We start from the raw sequence: 6,891 nt of genomic DNA on the forward strand, positions 1-6,891 counted from the left end.
TGTAGGATTCTCAACCAGCTCCTATTTTTCACTATGATTGATGAAGCCAGTCAGATACTTTCAGGAACAAATGTGGGTCTTCTGCAGAGTTCGATGTTTTGTTTCAGTTCTGTGAAGGAAGGTCAGGCGGATTAGGCATTTTCAAAGTCGGGACGTGACCCGCGCGTGGATCACGGGCGGGTGTCGGGAGGGTCGCAGAGCCGTCTGTCGCGGCGGTCCCGATTGGCAATTTTTTGCGCAACAGTCACAGCAGCCGGGTTTTAACAATGCCGGCTACGAGCGGACTTCAAAATGACGGCCGCGACCATAACCAAAAATGTGGCCGAATTTGTGATATTGCTGAGAATTTAGAAGCCCAGCTTGTTTCTCGTTTAAAATCAGGGCAGGCGCTCTCAATGCAACTGAATGAATGTACAGACATTTCAGATTGTGAAACCTTGCTAGTTTACGTTAGGTATACATAGGACAATGATTGTCTGTGCTACCTGCCTTTACCAACCGACACGACTGGCGCAGACATTTTTGAACCTTTGAATAGGTTTGTGGTTGGGAAGTGCGGTCTCGGCTGGGTTCGTGGCAGAGGAATCACAAGTGATGGAGCAGCCAACCACACTGGGAAAAACAGCGGAGTTAGAGTCAGGAGCAAGGAGGCCGTTGCTGAGGACAATTGTTTGGAATCATTGTTTTATTGACCGTGAGGCACTGGCATCGAAAGGAATTCCTTCCGATCTTGAATTGGTGCTGAAAGGAATTGTGAAAGTTGTGAATTTCAACAAACGCAGCCCACTCAATACCAGGCTTTTTGACACTCTGTGTTCCGATATGGGGCCTGAACACACGCATTTATTGTTCCACACAGAAGTACGATGGCTGTCAAAGGGTCGGGAGCTACTCAGAGTTTACGAACTAAGGTACGAAATCCACGCTTTCCTCCTCACGAAATTGTCCTCTGTGGCTGATTATTTTGCTGATGAACCTTGGATGCTAACAATGTCTTACCTTGCAGACATCTTTTCAATTCTAAAAGAACTGAACCTCAAATTGCAAGGGAAGGATGGCGATTGCTTTCGGCAATGTGAAGAATTCGAAGCTTTCCAAAAGGTATTGAAAGTTTGGCAATTGCAAGTGCAGAGCCAAAACTACTACATGTTTGCCACAGTACTTCGAAACATCGAAGAAAACAGCATTAATAAGGAAACAGTAAATGGATTGGCAAGCCTTATTGAGTTGCATCTGCCTGCCCTGATCAACAATTCTGGTCGCTATTTTACAGAGGAGAAGTTTATGATTTTGAGAGAAAAGAAGTGGGTGAAAAATCCCTGTGAGTTTGAGATCCCAGAATCAGTTCTTGACTTGCAACTGACTCCAAATGAAGAAACTGAGCTTCTGTGCATCGCTGTGACAGCATTTGAAAAGCACGGCCCATGTCAATGAGGCACTCAGCATTCTGGAGTGTCGGCTCTGAGGGGTATCCGGAGCTGTGTAAAACAAACATTTTGTTGCTTTTGCCTTTCACAATGAGCGACATGTGCGCGGTCGGACTATCCGTCCTCAGAAAGATGAAGATTCACAAACCAACCGGCTGAATTCTGCACTCGATATCTGCATAACCCTTTCCTCCTGTGAACCGGATTGGAGTGAGATATGAAGGGCCAAGCGGGCTTACCTCTCGCACGAAAGATAAGAAAAAATGGGCCGTGAGGGTCGGCCGGCGTGGGTTCCGAACGTCGGTTGGTTGGTAAAAATTGGCCCCCGGAAAAAAAAGTTTGAAAAACACTGAGCTAGAATGTGGTGGAGAATCTCCCTCTCTCTCTCTCTCTATCTCGATCTCTCTCTTTGCCTGCCGCTTTTAAGAGTAATTACAGTTAAATTTGTGTAGGCTTTTTTGTTTAAAAGGGCACAGAGTGACAACATTAATGGGAAGCGAATCTTTTGATTGTGAAAGTGCCATCCGTTTTCCAGAGATCGGAAACAATCAAAATCTTTGATCCAGGGACAGGGAGGAGTTCCAGAATATTCTGCGAAGAAGACTTAGAATATTCCTTAAAGTGCGTCCAGAGTTGCAGTGCAGAGTTCAGGAAAAGGGGAATAAAACTGTTTAGCCAGTAAGAAAGCTGCAGTAGTTGCTTAAGGAGACGGAGCTCCATCAGATATTAAAGGAGCGGAATTGCGCTGATCTGAGCATCCGTGTGGGCGGCATGGTGGCACAGTCGTTACCATTGCTGCCTCAAAGCGCCAGGGACGCAGTGCGATGCCGAACTCAGGTGACTGTCTGTGTGCAGTTTGCGCTTTCTCCACGTGCTGCGTGGGTTTCCTCCGGGTACTCCGGTTTCCTCCAACAGTGCAAACATGGCATGTTAGTTCGATTGGCTAAATTGGCCCGAGGTAGAGTTACAATTATAGTGTGAGGTTTAAGCCCCGGCAGGGTGCTCTTTTAGAGGGTCTGTGTAGACATGATGGACCGAATGGCCACCTTCTGCACTGTCGAGATTCTATAAATGGTTGAGGACTCTGGCCCTGTACTCGTTGGAGTTTAGAAGGATGAGGGGGGATCTTATTGAAACTTACAGGACACTGCGAGCCCTGGATAGAGTGGACATGGAGTGGATGTTTCCACTTGTAGGAAAAGCTAGAACCAGAGGACACCATCTCAGATAAAAGGGACGATCCTTTAAAACCGGAATTTCTTCAGGAATCTGTGTAACTCTTTGCCGCAGACGACTGTTGAGGTCAAATCACTGAGTGTCTTGAAGACAGAGATAGATAGGTTCTTGATTAATAAGGGGTTCATGGGTTATGGGGAGAAGGCAGGAGAAGGGGGATGACAAAAATATCAGCCATGATTGAATGGCGGAGCAGACTCCACGGGCCGAGTAGCTAATTCTGCTTCTATGTCTTATGTGTACACCACCATCTAGTGGCCGGTGACAAGTACTACACTGATATGAACATCCTGTCCCAAGTTCCATCTGGAATGGTGTAAACATGAAACGTTATTCCCATCAGCCGTAACCGCAGCAGTGAGGACTCGCCTCAACCATTTTCCTTCAATGCCGGGATTTTTGTCATCCTCTCCAACCGTGACATTGTCTGTGTCTTGTATGTGTCTGGCTGGAGGCTTGGGCGGCGATTGTGACTAGGTAGATGCATAGACCATTGTCCTGTTAATTCTTTATATTGTCATATTCTCATCTTTTTATTAATAAACATTTGGTTAATATTTTTCCAATAAACTTGGTGCCTGCAACTCATGGGAGCAGCAAATGTTTTCGGAAGACACCCATTAATGGTTACTTCGCGTATGGTGGGACTGGGTGCTCTGTGTGGTTGAAATTGACTGCACACTCGTCCACGGTGTCACAAGGTACAGGAAATGTAGTTTTCATATCTTGGGCCTGACCCGTTAATCTCCGCGCTTGCGCGATGCTCTGCCTCCGCTGGGGAGAATTACCGATGGCGAGTTTTACTTGAGCATTTACAAATTTGCAAACAGGCACTGTGACCAATGACGGAGAGAGCTTGGAAAGGGCATGCAGAGGCGTGGCCGTGGCCTGCCGGACCTGCCACTGGCCTGGCTGGATGGGGGTAGGGGAGGCGTAATCCCAGCCAGAGGGAGGTGGTGCATCGCGGGTTGCTGGGAGGTGACCACGGGATTGGCCGTGGGATAGGGGTGCGCCTCCAAAGGGCAGGGATGTCAAGGCACGAGACGTCAATGCTGCTCATCCCACTGTGTCCTCCGTGCCCAATGATTGTGCAGAGTGACAGCAGCAGTATAGGTGCCGCATCCCTCCCGACCACACCTCAGCGTGCCCACCCCACAGCTCAATAATTTCCTCCCTCCCCCATCCGACCGGAACACGCCGGCGAGGCAGGAAGCGGTCCACCCAAGGGTGGCGCTTACATTAGCCAATACAGGGGGGCCATGGAGCGTACCACTGGCATTGGAAATTCCAGCAAACGGGGCCCCTGGCAACCGGGAAGGGCGCCAGAGCTGGAGGCTCTAACTCAGCTGGGCACCGGCAGGGCACGAGGTGCAAAGGGCAGGGTATTTTCTGCATGGCCGTGGGTGGACATGGGGGAAGGTGGAGGTAGTAGCCCGGTGGACCATTGAGGTTGCGGAGTTGGGGATGGTGCGGGGGGGGGGGGGGCGCGGTTATGACTTGGCGGAGTTGTATTTGAGGAGAAATCTGGGTGGGACTCTGGTGCTATGAGTGCTGGCTTATCCGGGGTCCTCGGCCTATGCCCATCCGCAACATTCGACCCCCCCCCCCCGCTCCTACTGCCACCTTCTATAGGAACCCGTATCAGCCCATCCCGCACACCCGTCTGGCAGGGCATCGAGGCAGGCTAAAATGTTATGAACATGCCTTTATTGTACAACTATTAATACACACACACAACAAAAATACATGTTCAGGTTTGTGCCCTAGACCCTATCGGTGCTGCACCGATTCCAACTGAGCTGTTGTTTTAAATTCTTGCCGTACAGGCCCTAACCTGGTGGATCCAAGATGGTACATCAGCGATGGAGGCAGCCTGCTGCGATTCTCGCCCTGTGATCTTGGTCCTCTTGACCGCCGCATTCTGGGACGACCACGACTGGATGTAGCCTGGCGTCTCAGGTGGCATAGTGCTGCGCTCTTCTACCCACTGAGCCATCTGATGCGGCAGGGACAGGAGGGGTGTGCGAGGTGCTACGGTGTCCGACTCGTCCACTGCAGGAGTCACCGGCAATGGTCCCATAACCCCTCCTCCCTCGGCTTGCATGATGATGCTAGGCTGCTCACTGGGATGGAGATTTGAGTAGAGATAACCACTGAGCCTCCCCCGCCACCTGGCGCTGCCAGCCGTCAGGTTCCGCTCACGTCCTGACCATGGTCGTGGGGCACAGGGGCTGGACCACATCCCTCAGGGCTGCTCCACATCATGCTGCAACTGCGCCACTGCCTTCTGGGTCTGTGCGAAACCAGCCAGTGGCTGCCCGATATCCATTTGGCTGTGCGGAATTGGCCAATATCTGGATAATGCTGCCAACAGTCTCAGCCATGGCCTACTTTGATTGCCCAGGAGCGCACCTAGAATTTGACGATGGCCCTGGTATGTAGCTGCCTGTGGTAGGGCAGTTCTGGCCTGAGCCTTGGCCATCACCCGCATAGAATGACAGAGGCTTGGATCATCTTGACCCATAGCCGAAACGTTCGCTTAAAAGGCCTCCACCACGGATGCCATGCATGCGCTGTAGACCTGGGTGACACACATGGTCGACACTACCTGCTGCTCTTGCAGATGCTTGGACTTCTCCAACGTAATCTGCCAGTACTGCAGGTGATCACCTGATGCAATCTCGGTCCCTGTAACTGCATCGCTACTGTGGATGGGACCGCCCTTTCCACAAGCCCAAAACAAAGAGGATGGCAGCTACTCCCTGGGTTCGGGCCGCCCTCCAACCATTCGTCCCCTCAGGGTTACTACCTCCACCTACTACAACGCTACACTTGTGTAGTTCACAGCAGGTAGTGGCAGGGAGACTCTTGACTAACATGTCCAACGGAGGTGAGTGTCTCTGGAATGGTGGAGGGTGTTGGGGACAGCTGTGACGACACGTCAGTGTCGTCCCCGGACTGGTGTTTTGGAGTGTCAGAGCTGCGGTTTGAGGGCTCCCATTACCGTCCACGTCCTCTTCCTCGCTGCTATCCAATTGGGGTTGTGGTTGTCGCCGGCGGACCGCAGAGGGGCCCATCTCATCACCAGCAGTTCCTGCAAGACACAAGACACGGCGCATGATTGGATAATGTCTTTGGGAGGCGGGTCGTGATGGAGAGGGGGTTTGTGGGGTGTTGTTGATGGAGGGGGAGTGGTGTGAGGCTGGTGTGGGTGTGGTGGTGCAGAGATTTGTGGGGTGGTTGGCTAGATTGCGGAAGTTGTTGTTGAAAACTCACTACTATTCGTAGATGTCCCCCTATACCAAAAAGGGTCGACATTCTAAATGGTGAACAGGAATTCTCACTCCCTGGCTCCGATGGTGCTATTTAGGTCAAACTATATTTTCAGGTTATCCCCCGGTATAACCCATACCTTCACCGAAGATTTCATCTACTTACCACTTAGTAGCATCGATCCTAGGTCCCGCATTGCTGAGTAAGTAATGTAGACTTTGGAATAACCACTATTTCAGGTTAGATTAAGTTATTTTATGATTATATTTTTTCTTTTAAAAGCTGCAATTACTGTCTTTACAGAAAAGTAAAACTATCTTACTTCTCGAACCTTCTGGTTGGTTGAAGGGACCTTCAGGCCCAACTTGACAATCAATCTTCTTTTTAAAAACTGGCCTTCTTTAGAGGTATTCGCTGGTGAGCTCAGTTGCTGTGTCCTATCTTTCCCATGTACCGAGCTGTGAGAGCTGGCTCTGCTGGCTGTCTCTGAGCTGACTCTGAGCGGACTCTGCCTACTCTTTAAATTCTAGTCTTCCTTAGATATATTAGCTTTTTAGCTCGGCTGCGTTGCCCTGTCCCTGTCCCATGGCCGAGTTGACTGTAGTCTGACTCTGAGTTGCTTGTTCCTTCTCTGCTTCTCTATGAGTTCTGATAGTTCCTGCTCTGATCTCTGGGTTTATATTCTCTTTCTAACAGTCATTAAGTTCTTCTGACTTTATTGTAAAGTAACTCTTCCTTCACTTTGATTGTAAAAAGTATCTTCGATCTAAACATTCTAATACAACTAAGCATTCATTGTGACATGATCTCATCTCATAGATCTGATAACATTGTGGCCTTTGTGATGTTCAAAGTTCCTTTGTGATGTTAAAAAATGCTTTGGTTTCAAGAGGTGTTAATTTTGGTTTGGTTCCTGCCATTTCTGTAGTTTTATTTACCAATTGTGTCCTCAGCT

At 49.7% G+C, this 6,891-nt stretch overlaps 1 pseudogene; it reads left to right on the plus strand.

Moving 5' to 3' along the window:
- Positions 1 to 266: 266 nt before the first annotated feature.
- LOC140396768 (protein FAM200B-like) lies at positions 267 to 1,586 on the plus strand (annotated as a pseudogene).
- Positions 1,587 to 6,891: the final 5,305 nt, after the last annotated feature.

The sequence above is a fragment of the Scyliorhinus torazame genome, chromosome 20, assembly GCF_047496885.1.
Source record: "Scyliorhinus torazame isolate Kashiwa2021f chromosome 20, sScyTor2.1, whole genome shotgun sequence".
Classification (NCBI taxonomy): Eukaryota; Metazoa; Chordata; class Chondrichthyes; order Carcharhiniformes; family Scyliorhinidae; genus Scyliorhinus; species Scyliorhinus torazame.